Source organism: Pinus tabuliformis, chromosome X, assembly GCF_031772625.1.
Source record: "Pinus tabuliformis cultivar Carrire ecotype Pingquan chromosome X, CPIR1, whole genome shotgun sequence".
NCBI lineage: Eukaryota > Viridiplantae > Streptophyta > Pinopsida > Pinales > Pinaceae > Pinus > Pinus tabuliformis.
Genome location: NC_142308.1, coordinates 876,126,166 through 876,142,150, shown reverse-complemented (window position 1 = coordinate 876,142,150; position 15,985 = coordinate 876,126,166). Strand labels below are relative to the sequence as shown.

At 42.0% G+C, this 15,985-nt stretch overlaps 1 protein-coding gene and 1 pseudogene across 4 annotated transcripts in view; one reads left to right on the top strand and one right to left on the bottom strand.

The window, feature by feature from the left end:
* Positions 1 to 15,985, top strand: part of LOC149142502 (Clathrin adaptor complexes medium subunit family protein) — a 169,191-nt gene that overhangs the window by 63,791 nt on the left and 89,415 nt on the right. The window lies entirely within an intron of this gene.
* Positions 495 to 11,672, bottom strand: LOC149142504 (zinc finger CCCH domain-containing protein 27-like; annotated as a pseudogene).

Below are 15,985 nucleotides of genomic sequence, written 5' to 3'. Positions count from 1 at the left end.
TAACGGGTTCGCCATTTATAGCTAATAGTACGTCAGGGCGCGCCAACTTACTCTTTCCTTTCGATCCAGAGACGCAACACTCTACCATTATCACATTTCTTTTTATAAGATCCTTTTCCTCCAACTTTCGAACCCATTCTGCACTTAATCCAAAGCTATGGGTACTTGAAAGTAAAGTGGAGCCAAGGTCAACCTCTAAAATGCGGGCAAGAGGCATACATAATTTGATTCCATTTATAAGCAAAGGTGGCGGACCTTCTAGAGTTCCATCATGTATAATCTTATGTAGCACTTCTTTAACGACGTAAATCAGAATTCCTCACCCTCGCACACACAAATTATCACTATTCAGATTCCGCTTAGAGAATCTGCACCATAATGACCGAACCCTGGACTGCTCGTCTATTATTTCCTTTCAGAAATATTTTCCATGTTTCACAATTTGGCTTGATGTATCTCCTGTTCTATTAACTCCCGATTTAGTTATTGCAGCATCACCAACTCCCATAAGACCGACCCCATGCAGAAGGAACCATATTATGGGAAACAAAGCTTGTGCCTGTGCTTCTACTACTTCTCTCACTGTAACTATCAGAAAATTGACAACTATGTCTATCAGATGAATCATCCTCCCACAAATGGTCTCCATCTCCTTTCCTAGGTGACGATTGTAGCACGAGTCCAACAAATGCATCTGGATTATCCTTCTTCCATAGAGGTTGACCAAGATCATAAAAATCTGGTTCATTTTCTGCAGAAACAATTCGCATCCCATTTGTACTTGCAACATCCTCATTCACTCCATATTTAGTATTCTTATTGTATGAGTTTTTGCTACTTAATGGTAGATTGGAAACAGCAGCAGTTGAGGATCCAACTGGCCCAGTTTTCATCCCCAACAAGTGCCCACCTGGAAGTGAAACTGGAAGATTGAACTAAGAAAGACTCTGAAAATCTTCTACAACAATCCTATTTACACCATGCTCAATTGGGCACATGTCCCCTCTAAGACAAAACCCCCGCTCCTCAAAATCCCTACATCGATGGTGTCCCGTGCCCATGGTTAATCCAATGGTAGGATTGAAAGGGGGGGCTCGTCCTTGCATTCCAACATGTAGTGTATGCAACTGCTCCAGACCACCATTAGGCATTCCAGGAATCAATCCAAATGCATTCCATGATGAATTTGAAAAATTTCAAGGATTTGATATAGGCCTTGCAGGATACATATCTGAAGACATAGGTCCTGTTGGAATTTCTAAGTCTAACTGTTAGAAATCCTTCATGTACTTTTTGATTTATTTCTGCCCACTTGTTCTGTTTAATTGACAGGTTGTTTACCATGTGAACACTGAAAATAAATACAAGTACATGCTCAACACATTACAGATCATCAACTGAAGGAAAAACAAGCACACAAGTGACACCGTTTTTTTTGAATCAATGTCCCCGGAAAAATCCAATGCAGAAACAGGTGTAGCTATCTGAGGGTTTTATTATTAAGCAGTTTTAGAATACAATTTGGGTGCCAAACCGGCTCACTCAACAGAGAATGATCTTGGCAGTAGTACCTCTCAGTCAAAGATAGATATTTCGACTAAAACCCCGGATGAACAATCCCACAACTCTCAGCTCCAATCTGCCCCATGAATTCTCTAGCGTCTGCCTCTAGGGACCACATCAGCCTCTCTGGCCCAGCGTCACCCCAACTCGCCTTGCGTCAGCCTCTGGAGGCACTGCGTCAGCCTCTAGAGCCTCTGCGTCACCCACATTGGCTCTCTCTGGCACTGTGCAGATCTTGGCTGCCTCTGTGTGGGCCCTGACTAGCTCTGAGTGGCCTCTAGATGGCTCTGCGTCCCTCTCTCCCAGCTTCTGCGCTGATGCTCCCGGTACCCTCTCTGCCTCTCTGCTTCTGTATTCACTGCCCCTCAGCTGCAACTCTAATCACTCTTTCGATTTCCTCGGCAAGCCCTGCCCTAGAAAATCAAATTCTTGATAACTTGCTGTGTTCTCCAAGTGACCCTCAAGCCTCTTATACTTTTCTCATTGACAATTCAATGGCTGAGATTAAGTCCTTAATCAATGGCTAAGATTAACTCTGGTTTGATCCACTACTTTTGGACCCTTCTAATACAGTTTTATATTAATTCACATTAATATTTTATTTTCCCTAAGTTTAAACTTAGGGACTCCATTAAAAATATTAATTATTTTAATATCTCCCAAACTGTTTAGAATCTGCCCAAACCATTTCTGGGTATTGGAGATCTCATATCTTTTAGCCTTTCGACCAATTTTCGTGGCTAGAGCACATCCGATGCTACCCCAAATCAACACTCCCTCTTAGCGAGGACTGTGCTCTAGTAATACTCTTCACTGAGCATCACCCTGATCATCCGACATCGGTCTTGGTGCTGATGCTAGGCTTGCTGCCCAACATCCTCTGTACTACTGCATCATGTACTGCTACCCATGGCCCTGCCACTGCCACTGCTGCATCCGTACGACAACCCCTCTCATCATGCTGCATCGTGCTGCCCATAGCACTACCACTGCTAACTGCTGCACTGCAACTCAGTTACTGAGAAGTAAGTAATTGATCTCCCAACTCTGACATCTCTGTCAGGCTAGAGACACCCACGATGCTGAAACTCCTTTTGTCGCTGACAAGTGCTCCCTCTCTGACCTCTGTGCTGCTGCAACAACTCCATGCACCTCGCACTGCTGCTTCACGCTGTCCTGGGACTCTTGCACTGTAGCTCCCTCTTTCACCCCATCCGCATCCATCTCTATTGACATCCGCTAGTATTGCTACTCCTATTCGGGGCTTTGGTATCCAGGTATAATCCAAGAGGCTGGGTACCTCGAGGATCCTGCCCCTCATCGCTTATAGTCCATCTGACTACAGTTCGATGTCTCCCTACTTCCTCTCAAGTGGCGTGTGAGCACTCATGGCACAATCATCGTCTGTCTCCACTTCCTTCTTTGCCCTTACCTGCGTAGCCTTGGTCTCGGAAGCCTCTCCCTTGCTCTTCTTCCTCGGACGCTAGCTCGCATAGTGACCCAGTTCCCCACAAGTGGAAGCATTTGACCTTGGATAGTCCTTCTTCTGTTTCTCTTGCTTTCCCTCAGATGCTAGGGCAACATCCTCCTCTTACTTCTTCTTGATTCTGACCCCCTTGCCGCTGCTTCTCGCCTTGGTCAGCCTTCTGATATCTTCTTGGCGAAGAGCCGCCCACAGTTCCTCCCAATCTGGAAGGGCCAACCTGCCCAGTATGCTCTGGAAAAACACCTCCCAGTCTTTTGAGACTGCGTTCAGGGCTGTCCTCACCATCAATTCTTGATCCAGCATGGCCCCTATAGAAGTCAGCTGATCCCGGATCTCCTTCAATCGACCGAGGAAGGTGTCAATCTGTTCTCCCTTCTGCATCTAGTATGATTGAAGCTGATTTTCTAGTAGCACCTTCCTCTGCACGGAAGTATGCTGATATAATTTCGTCAGGGCCTCCCACATCGCATTTGCCGTTTCCTTTTCGACAATATGTGGTACTACATGGTCCTTGACCCCATCAAGGATGATGCTCTTAGCCCTTGCCATTGCCTCCTCGTACTTCTTGTTCTCAATCGGGTCAATTGGGATCGCTATCGTCTTCAAGGCAAAGTTCTTAAGATGATTCCGGTCTAGAACGGACAAGCTTCTAGCTTTCTAGACTTCGAAGTTTGGGACTCCGTCCAGTCTATCCTGGTCTCTTACCCCGTTCACTGCCATTTCACTGCTCCTCTACTTCCCTTTTGGAAGTTCTCGGTGTGACTCCCTCTGAGCCCCGATTTCCCTCCTGGAAACCCCTATGCCAATGTCGAGATGCCCCCACTCCGATCGTTAATGCAGCTGCACCATTGATCCAGATTTCTTGGCTAGAAATCCTCGGTAGCAACTCCCTCATCCTTGGTCTTGCCCTGTTAGGTACTGTATTGACCACATTACCCCACCAGCTTCACTCCGCAACTTACCCACAACCTCCTATGCCTCAACAAACTGAAGGTTTACCCCGTTCACTGCCATTTCGCTGCTTCTCTACTTCCCTTTTGGAAGTTCTCGGTGTGACTCTCTTGAGCCCCGATTTCCCACCTGGAAACTCCTTTGCCAATGTCGAGATGCCCCCACTCTGATCGTTAGTGCATCTGCATCACTGATCCAAATTTCTTGGCTAGAAATCCTCGGCAACAACTCCCTCCTCCTTGGTCTTGCCCTGTTAGGTATTGTTTTGACCACAGTACCCCACCAACTTCACTCCGCAACTTACCCACAACCTCCAATGGCTCAACAAACTGAAGGTTAGAGCTTCTAGGCTCTGCGCAATCTTGACAATAGCAAGCTTCGCACCTCCTGGCCATGGGCGTCAATCCTTCCTGACTGAGAAAGATGATCGGGCACTGCGTAGGTCAGGTCTGCTCCCTTCTACCACTGCGCTAATCCTCCACCCAGCTCAAACTGTCACCCCTCCCTTGCTGCTTTCTGCTATGAACAACTTCTGTCACTCGCGACAACTGTTTCTGCTGCTACTTCTCTGCTAGCTGATGCCTTCAGTTATCCTGTGATCTACAGCCATGCTCTGATTCCATGTTGGAATTTCTAAGTCTAAATGTTAGAAATCCTTCATGTACTTTTTGATTTATTTTTGCCTACTTGTTCTATTTAATTGACAAGTTATTTACCATGTAAATACAAAAAATAAATACAAGTACATGCTCAACACATTACAGATCATCAACTAAAGGAAAAACAAGCACACAAGTGACACCGTTGTTTTTGGACCAATGTCCCTGGAAGAACCCAATGCGGGAAAACTGGTGCAACTATCTGAGGGTTTTATTATTAAGCAGTTTCAGAATACAATTTGGGTGCCAAACCGGCTCATCCAACAGAGAATGCTCTCGGCAGTAGTACCTCTAAGTCAGAGACAGATATTCTGGCTAAAACCCTAGATGAACAATCCCACAACTGTCAGCTCCAATCTGCCCCACAAATTCTTTAGTGTCTGCCTCTAGGGACTTTGTCAGCCTCTCTGGCCCATTGTCACCCCAACACGCCCTGCGTCAGCCTCTGGAGGCACTGCATCAGCCTCTAGAGCCTTTGCGTCAGCCACGCTGGCTCTCTATGGCACTGTGCAGCTCTTGGTTGCCTCTGTGTGGGCCTTCACTGGCTCTGAGTGGCCTCTAGCTGGCTCTGTGTCCCTCTGTCTTGTCTTCTGCGCTGATGCTCCTGGTACCCTCCCTGCCTCTCTTCTTCTGTATTCATTGCCCCTCAACTGCAACTTTGATCACTCGTTTGATTTCCTCAGCAAGTCGGACCCCAAAATATTGAATTCTTGATCAACTCGGTGTGTTCTCCAAGTGACCCTCAAGCCTCCTCTTATATTTTTCTTGTTGACAATTCAACGACCGAGATTAAGTCCCTAATCAATAGCTAAGATTAACTCTGGCTTGATCCATGACTTTTGGACCCTTCTAACACAGTTTTATATTAATTCACATTAATATTTTATTTTCCCTAAGTTTAGACTTAGGGACTCCATTAAAAATATTAATTATTTTAATATCTCCCAAACTGTTTAGAATCTGCCCAAATCATTTCTGGGTATTGGAGATCTCATGTGCTTTAGCCTCTCCACCAAGTTTCGTGGCTAGAGCACTTCCGATACTACCCGAAATCAACAGGTCCTTGAGGTGTTGCTGACAAAAAATCAACTGTCTCCATGGAGGTGAACCTTGAATCATGTGGAGCCCAACTACCTATACTCCTTCCCCTTCCTCTTCCTAAAGGAGCACGAAGAAAGGGATTGTGCACATCAAACCGAGGAGCAGGTTCAACATGATATGTCTGACTTCCCTTCACCGATTTTTGATCTCCATCCACATTCAATTGGGCAAAGGATGAAGAACCATGACGTTTCTTGTCAAACTTTACAGATCCTTCTCTCTCTGTTTGTAATGGGGTATATTCCCTGCAGCGATCTAAAAACTGTGCCTCACCTTCTTGCAATGACTGGCCATTATCTGAAAGCCTGCCCCACTTCTTGATAGGTCTCGTCTCATCATCCTCTTCACCATCCCAATCAAAAGATTGAGGCCGAGTGACTCTCCTTCTATGTTTATGGTTGCGATCATCGTCATCCTCATGTGGATCTCCTTCACTACGACCAAGTTTATCTTCACCATTATTAAATGTAATGTTTTGTGCATTATTCTCATCATTTTTATCATGGTTTTCTTCTTCCTCTCTCCCATAATCCACCTTCACAAATATCTTCTTCTTTTTCTTCTTCCACATTTTCCTCATCATCATCATCAATGTCTTCTTCAACATCTTCTTCATTGTTATGATATTGTTCATCTTCTTGTTTCTCAAGATGGTCCTTATCCACATCATGAGCTATCAAGTCGGCCTATATGAAGAGCCATGTCCACCCTTGAGGAAGCCTATATATAAGAGGAACTCATCCTCCACTTGGATCATTCATTCATTCATCTCTTATGTGAAGAAGGTATAAGAAGGAAGTCGAAGAAGGAAGTGCGAAGAAGAGAAAGACAAAGAAGTCAAAGTGTTTGGGTCTCTCTCCATTCTTCTAGAAGTGCGAAGTTAGGGTTTCTACACTGGGAAGGTATGAGGTTCGATTTTGGAAGCAAGAGAGGGTCTCTTAGGGCATCTTACTAGCCCTAGGACTCAAGTCAAGGCAAGCGAGGTCAAGGGGAAGGCAGTTAGAGGGAGATCGAAGCCTCCTAGAGAAGAAGCAACAGTGACTGGGGAGCAAAATTTCGGATCTACTAGGAGGTCGAAGATATTTCAGTAGGAGGCCGAGGAAGACGTGATCTTGGAGGGTATATGTTTGAGTCTAGGTTATTCGTTAATTGAAAGATCTGAAAGATAAGAAGAGATTTTACGAGTTTTCCCCTCAAGAGGAGGGGTTTTGGCCCTGGCTTGCAGCCAATATACTGCGTCATTGTTCTTACTGTTTTTGGTAGCTGTTTGATGTATTGCACATTGGAATAAGAAATATCAATGCTAATAAGTAAAAAGGTAACATAAACAATTATCAAGTTAAGATAATTAACATATACATTGCCCTATTGGATTCTCAACAATTAGGATCCCGTATATGGAGACCACATCCACCCTTGAGGAAGCCTATATATAAGAGGAACTCATCCTCCACTTGGATCATTCATTCATTCATCTCTTATGCAAAGAAGGTATAAGAAGGAAGTCGAAGAAGGAAGTGTGAAGAAGAGAAAGACAAATAAGTCAAAGTGTTTGGGTTTCTCTCCATTCTTCTAGAAGTGCGAAGTTAGGGTTTCTACATTGGGAAAGTATGAGGTTTGATTTTGGAAGCAAGAGAGGGTCTCGTAGGGCATCTTACTAGCCCTAGGACTCAAGTCAAGACAAGCAAGGTCAAGGGGAACACAGTTAGAGGGAGATCGAAGTCTCCTAGAGAAGAAGCGACAGTTATTGGGGAGCAAAATTTCGGATCTACTGGCAGGTCGAAGATATTTCAGTAGGAGGCCGAGGAAGACGTGATCTTGGAGGGTATCTGTGTGAGTCTAGGTTATTCGTTAATTGAAAGATCTGAAAGATAAGAAGAGATTTTACGAGTTTTCCCCTCAAGAGGAGGGGTTTTGGCCCTGGCTTGCAGCCTATATACTGTGTTATTGTTCTTACTGTTTTTGGTAGTTGTTTGATGTATTGCACATTGGAATAAGAAAGATCAATGCTAATAAGTAAAAAGGTAACAAAAACAATTATCAAGTTAAGAGAATTAACATATACATTGCCCTATTGAATTCTCAACAATTAGGATCCCGTATATGGAGACCAAACCCAAATGGAAACCACCTGTAATCCTGCCTAAGATCCAATGCATTCCTAGGCTTCCAGTACAACCAATCATTAAAATAATCGGGTAAAAGAGTTTACAAATCATGGATAACAAAGTGGTCACTTCATAATGGCATGCCCTTTCGTAGTGGGCTTTGGCATGTGCTAGTGTCTCCAAGCTCCAAAGGGGGTTAACCAAGTACCTTATTAGGCAGTTTTAACCCCTAAAGGGGATAGTATGTCCAAGGTACATCCCTCTAATGGGGGTGGCAAGTGATAAGTAAATGGAATGGAATAGGGAATGAGGGGCAACCCTGGGCCACATATTGGGGCATAAGGGTAGTTGGATAAGGGGAAGCCCACAACTGGGTATGTAATGTGTAGGAGGGAACAATCGTGGTACATGAGGTACCCCGACCTTGATTTTTCCACCCTTTTTTATATGCCTTTTGCCTTTTATGAATTTTCTTTCATTAACTGCTCGGGGCTCAAAGGACAAGAGCATGATGTGTAAGATATAGCAGTGATTACCCTCTTTAGGTATGGCGATTAATTGCCCTCCAGGGGTTGGGACAATCATGGGTCCCTAAATGATAAAGGAGGCTCATCTAGGGCCTATGGAACTTGGGTGTTGACCATGGATTGGGGTAGAGCTCATGTATTGGCTTTTGTCCACGTGCTAATTATTTTTGTCCCGACCATCTTTTGCATTTTGTGGTACAATTTCCTGTTAAATGTGGCCAATTATGCTTTTTTATTTTTCTTTTAGCTGCTTCAACCTCTGGGGCATCATTCCAGGCTTGACCCAAGGTGGGGGCAAGGGGATAGGGAGGTTGGCCCTATGTGGACCCAGAATGGAAATGTGGACCCAGGTGGGAGAAATGATGAATGGGGTATAGTGAGTGGAAAGGGAGTAATATATGCAGATAAAGGAGTGGGACTACACACCCAAAGTCGAGGTTTCCTAAGTAGTACCACCCTAGAACCAAATGGCTAAGATCCAAGGGGAACATCCAAAAGAGATCAAGGGGACAAGAGCACAAACTAAGCCCACCCTTTCTGCCAAATGCCCCCATCAATCCATACCCAGAAGTATCCATGATAAGTAAACCCAATACTCAATTACCAAATGGCAAGACATACCTTAGATTCGGGAGGCCTGCCTTCAAACATACGATCAATACAAGTGGGTGAGGGACCACATGGCTGACTTAGGTGGCAGAGAAATGGCACAACGTGCTAGTAAGAGGTTGCAAGGGGCTGCTAGCTGTTGGCTGAGGTTCATCATGGAGAAAAATTTCTCATGGGGATATCACCCATGAACACGAAGTGGTGGGTAACGGTTCCCAAGAGCTATATCCTTCATATTTGATTGCCATGGATTTTGTTTCGTCTATCCATCATGATTCCCTATGGTGATGTCACAAGCTCTTGTTTCTAATTCTTCCATGATGCCACGATGCATCTTATTATTTATTATAGCCATATCCTATAACATAAGATTTAGAAGCTATGTTAAGACCTTTTGTGAGGGAGACTATCTCAGCATAGTAGAGATCTCTTACTTCCTCTTTTCTTGGACTTCTTCTCTTCGGCTTCCTCCACTTCTTCGGTGATATGGGCTTCTTCTCTTCCTCTTTTGATATTGTCCCTTTAGGACAATCTTTCCTGTAATGTCCATAATTTTTCCATCCATAGCATTGAATATTAGCTATGCTCTTCTTTCTTTTTTGAGGAACAAATTTTCCAAACTTCCCTTTCCTTCTTGCAAATGTTTGAGTCCTTTAACCTTCAACACTTTTTCCCTCAACTTGTCTTTTTCTATCTTGCATAGAAACCACAAGTTGTCGAATGAGGTAACTTTCTTTTATCCCCATGGACATCTGTTACCTTGTTCATCAGTTAGTTTATTTAGAACAATGATGATTATCCTCGTATCATCTCTCCTAGATCTCGCAGTTGAGATCTTATGAAGATATCCCTTCATTTTTTGAAACCTTCGATTTTGTGTAGATCAGATCTAAGTCATGTGACCTTCTTTATCGCATCTTCAGAGAATATTCTTACGAGCTTATCATATACATCTCTTTGATGTCTCCAATATTTCTATATGAGGGGACCTTTCATAAGAATCCATTTCCATGAATTCTGAGGATACTTTTTCCATTGATGTGTTCAATGACTTCACTTTCTTCGAGGACTATGCCTATTCTCCTTTTCCATGCAAAGAATTTCGATGACCCAACCAACTTATAGATCTCCTTGCAAACACGAAGTCATTTTACCAAATTGATTAAAGAATGAAAGATACTTACTTGACAAGTGAAGATGAAATCTTCAACTTGATCACCTTAATGATGGTTGAAGAAGATGTATTAGTGCTCCCTTTGGGATGATCTTCTTCCAAATGAAGAACCCTTCTTCAGTGAGAGGAAATTGCTCCTTTTATAAAGACAATGCATTTAGATCTAGCTCCCTTGATTATCTTCTCCTTCCTCCTTTCGGTTCTTATTGAGATCATTTCCTTTCTGAGCATAATATGGTAGCAACGAACTGTTGACACACTTGAGATGGCACTATGTTACTGTCTTCACACCAAACTGTCCTTTCTGTAGCATTAGCAAGACACTGTAATACTTCTCTTAATGGCAGCTCCTGCACATTACCAGCCTATGGCTTCTATGCATCATCTAGCCGAAATTATATCAGAACTTTCACTATGGAGATCCAAACTTTACCCTTAACAAACCCTCGCTTTCACTTCTGTTTAGTTCGAATTGTATACTGTGATATGACATCCGAAACTGTCCATCAACACAAAGATCCGAACTGCTGTGTGACTGTGCTAGGAGTCCGCATTCATCATTGTCCTCTCCAAGATGATGTAATCTTCAACTTTAAAGTAATTCGAGCTACCTTGCTTTGTAGATAAATCGATGAGGATCTTTGTGGTCTTTTTATGATGACTATAGGATCCAAAACTTTTGCTGTTGTACACTGCCTCTTCGATCTAGGGTTTGATTCTTCAATGTAGATCTTGATCTTTCTCTTTGATAACCTTCAACTTGCTTTGATGTCTTTCTTGAAACTCGATCCTTGAGTGTCTCTTTGATTAGATGCCCTTCCTTAACCTTAGCTCTGATTCCATGTTGAGAAATCTAGGGCATTAGCAATAGGTGATTTCTCTTCTATTAGTGACTGCTTGTGAATGCTTTTTACTTGTTTAGATTAGGATCTTCTACATGTTAGATTATTAGTGTTCTTTTTCATCAAACAGTAACCAATGCATAAACATAAATACACAAGAGACACAACATGTAGGCTATGAGCCAGGGCCAAAACCTCTCACTCTTTACGAGGAAAACCCACACAAATTCTTCTTATAGAGATTCCAATTGACGAATACCAAGACCAAGACCCTTGACCTAGTAGCCACTCCAAGACCAACGCACACGTTCTCTTGTCAAACCTCTTCTTGACTCTTCTTCCATCGAGATCTTCATTATTGCTTTGGTACCGAGATCTTCTTTGCCAGTGCGATCTGAGCTTCTATCTCGTTGTCACCTTAGACTTGTTGTCACTGTGATCCGTGCTTCTAGAGGGATCCGATTCCCTTCAACATTCAGTCACCCATACTATCCGAAATACAGAGAGACCTTTATGTGGAGATCCGAAACTATCTTGCTACCTTATCCATTGGAAATACAGAGGGATCCGTATTCCCTTTGACTGTGATTACATCCGACCCATTTACTGCAGCCATCCGAATCCTATCCGAATTCCTTTTTGCCTTCTCCATTGAAAAACTCAGAGACATGCGAAGTTTGTTATGTGGTAATGCGAGGAGCCTAGCCTCCTATATATAGTGATTTGTCCATATGCTTATGAGCCAACTTGAGCTTTGAATAGATGTGTCTCCTTGAGTGAGCCGACATGAGTCATTATTTCATTTTGTAGGCCGACATAGGAAGAGGACTGTGTGCTTGTCGTTGGAGGGCTATTTAGACACATTATAGACTCAAATACATTGTTATATCCCCAAGAAGGGTTCTTCATACATGACATAGACTCTTTGACTTTTAATGACCAATTCTAAGGCTTTCAATGGGAGCCATCTAAAATAAAATCATTTGCTCATGAAACCCATGAAGCAAGGCTTACAAAAAAAAAATAAAATTATTTTATTCATTACATCATTTACAAAAGTCACAATTACATGTCATTATGAAGACCGAACATAGTTATACTTTTCAACAAGAAGCAACTTCACATTTTCGACCTAGAAGCAGCTTCACAACTTCGACCTTGTAGCTTCAGAATTTCATCTTGTCCAGAAACTGTAGAAACCTTAACACAAGAGCGAGAGAGAGAGGACCAAAATATTGATCTTCCTCTTCTTCTTCATTTTTCACCCCTTTTCCAACTTCTATCTTATGAGATCAAACTTGCTTGAGTGTTTTATCAAATGAGGTTGACTTCCTTCTTATTTATAGGCTTTTGAGGGGTACAAGTTGCTATCTTTAGGTTGACTTGTCCCTTCATGTAGGCCAACTTGATCTTTGCACCATGACAAGGTCTTGGAGGGTCTTTTGACTCAAATAAAATTTCTTTACAATATGTAACATGCCCAAAAGGGTCTTTCATACATGACAATGACTCAATTGACTCGTAGATTCAATGACAAGCCCTAGAAGCACTCAATGGGTGCTTGACCTAAAAACTAATTTTCCCTTGAGCATGAAACCCATGCCTCCAAAATAACAATAATAAATTTATTTTTCTCTTTTCATTAAATACATAAAATCGTGATTACATATGTCATTATGAAGATTGGCCCTAGTTACATATTTCAACAACCGCCTTGTGGAAATACGTTACTAGGCTTTCAAGAGGGTAAGGGGGTAGAACTACTAAATTTACTTGCCCCCATTGCAAAATCACTTACATAGGTTCATATACCCGTGCCAGAAAGCATCTTTGTGGGCAAATGGTATGGGATGGAACTAAGCAAATAGGAATCAAAACTTGTGTAAGTGTGTTAGCACAACAGAGAGCCAAATACACAAGGGAAGAGGAGGAAGTCCAATACAAATCTAAAAGATCAAAGGGTGATTTTGAACATGACACCACTAGCCCACAATCACATAGAGTAGGCCGACTTGATCTTTGCACCATGACGAGGTCTTGGAGGGTCATTTGACTCAAACAAATTTTCTTTACAATATGTAACATGCCCAAAAGGGTCTTTCATACATGACAATGACTCAATTGACTTGTAGACTCAATGACAAGCCCTAGAAGCACTCAATTGGTGCTTGACCTAAAAAATAATTTTCCCTTGAGCATGAAACCCATGCCTCAAGAATAACAATAATAATTTATTTTTCTCTTTTCATTAAATACATAAAATCATGATTACATATGTCATTATGAAGATTGGCCCTAGTTACATATTTCAACAACCCCCTTGTGGAAATATGTTACTAGGCTTTCAGGAGGGTAAGGGTGGTGGAACTACTAAATTTACATGCCCCCATTGCAAAATCACTTAGATAGGTTCATATACCCGTGCCAGAAAGCATCTTTGTGGAAAAATGGCATGGGATGGAACTAAGCAAATAGGAATCAAAACTTGTGTAAGTGTGTCAGCACAACAAAGAGCCAAATACAAAAGGGAAGAGGAGGAAGCCCAATACAAATCTAAAAGATCAAAGAGTGACTTTGAACATGGCACCACTAGCCCACAATCACATAGAGTAAGAACTCCATCAACATCCACCCATGGGAATGGATATAGAGGCGCAAACACAAACATCTCTTTAAGGCATAGAACAATATCAAAATTCCTTGATCAAGGGTGTAGGGATGATGTGGACGCAAAAATTTCTTGGTTTCTCTTTGCATATGGGATACCATTCAATGTTATTCGCTCACGTTATTGGCATGAAATAGTTTTCACCATCAAATTGCTGCTCCTAAAGGATACAAGAGCCCTGGGTATGACAAAGCTAAAATTGTGGGACTTTATTGTGAAAAAGCCAAAATAACAAATGCTTTGTGTAAAATCACAAATTCTTGGAATGAATATGGGGTTTCCATTGCATTTGATAGCTGGACAAATGTAAAAGGCAAGCCATTGATAAATGTTCTTGGTGTGTTTGCTACTGGTGCAGTCTTCCTTTTATCACATGATTACTCAGAAAAGTTCAATACCTCCATCAACATTGCACTACCATTAATTCAAACAATTGAAAGTATTGGGCCATACAATGTCATCCAAATCCTCACTGATAATGCTTCTAATTGTAAGGCAACGAAAGCAATCATTGAGGATAAATACCCCGACATATTTTGGTTTGGGTGTTTGGTTCACACAATCAACCTTTTGATGCATGACATTATTAAGATCAAGAAACCTTAATATAGATGGATTGGTGAATTGTACAAGAGAGGCAAGAAAATGATAAAATTTATTACCAATCATAGTAATACCCATGGGCTTTTCCGCAATCACTCAAGGTTGGAGCTATTCAAGCATGGGTAGACTAGATTTGCTAGCTATTACCTCACCTTTAGGCACCTTTTGAAGGTAAGAGAGTCATTGACTAGCATGGTATCAAGTCAACATTGGCAGGTATTAAAGGACAGGGCTGCAACCACCACTGACAGGGAAGATTTTGAAGAGGTGAAGTACACCGCTCTTGATGGTCAGTTTTGGTCAAGTGTGAGGGATGTTTTGCAATACACAACCCATTTATAACATGATTCATTCTGCAGATATAGATGCACCGGTGATTGGGGAGGTGTATGAGCAGATGGATAACATGTTGGGGCAAATGAAAGGTATTGTTCAACCGAAAAATCCCATCTTGTATGATCATATTCACAAATACGTGTGTGTACGGTGGGATAAACTTACTGTTCCACTAAATGCCTTGGCGTATATCCTTATGCCAAAATACTACTCTCCCTCTTCGTTGGGAAATCCTGTAGCTGGGGGTGGGGTTAGGACCAAACCCCATATAGATCCAAAGGTACAAGTTGGGTATATGGCAGCATTAGACAAGCTGGTCCCTGACAGAGAGGAGTGTGCTAGATTGTGTCGAGAATTAGGCAAATACTTCAATCACATTGGAGTTTTTGGTTATTTGCATGTAATCGAAGATTGGGGCAGAATGGATGTTGTTACATGGTGGAACATGTATGGCTTTGGGGGACCTTTGGCAAAATTGGCAATAAAAGTGCTTTCACTGGTTGTTAATATTTCTTCTGCAGAGAGGTGTTGAAGCACCTATAACTTCATCCATAATGTGAGAAGAAACCACCTCAATGAAAACCGGGCAGAAAGTTTGGTTTTTGTGCACTACAACTTGAGGTTCTTGACATATTATTGTGAGTGGGGTTGTGCTGATACATCATATATGACTTGGGACAACAACCCAAAGGAGGATAATTTGGACGGAGCTATACATTTAGAAGAGTTGGAAGCAAAACTTTTGAAAGATGATGACGAAGCCGCAGCAGCAGCAGCAGCAGCCATGCCACCCCAGTCATCCAGTCGCAGTGCTAGAGTTCCACCAGCTTTGCCGTCATCTCCATCTGCAGCCTCACATGGAGGTCATGTGCCTTTTGGTTTCGAACATGGCTGTCTGTCTATGTGGGAGGAGACTCCCAATAGACCACGAGAAAAGAAATGAGAAATTTCTTGTGGCAAGAGGGCCAAGCAGTATATAATAGATTTATTTGTCTTTTCTAGTTTCTAGTAGTTTTTCTCACTATTGACTCTTTCATATTTATTATGATTTTGTTTGTAAACAATACATGACAATTTAAGTTTGAAGTAAATCATTGGTAAAGGATCATGAATATGATGCTTCGTGGAGGTTGAAATTTGAAACATTTCATTTCATGTTTGATATTCTTTGCTATAGTTTGGTAATGGTAATGGTTACAAGTACAACTTCAGTGATGACACATGTTATATATTGAATTTTGAAAGTTTGAAACTTTAAGATTGATGAATCATGAGACTCGATATGTTGTAACATGTAACTTGTGGACATGTGGTTGATGAATATTATAAGTTCTAGATGATTGATGTTATATGGTTTA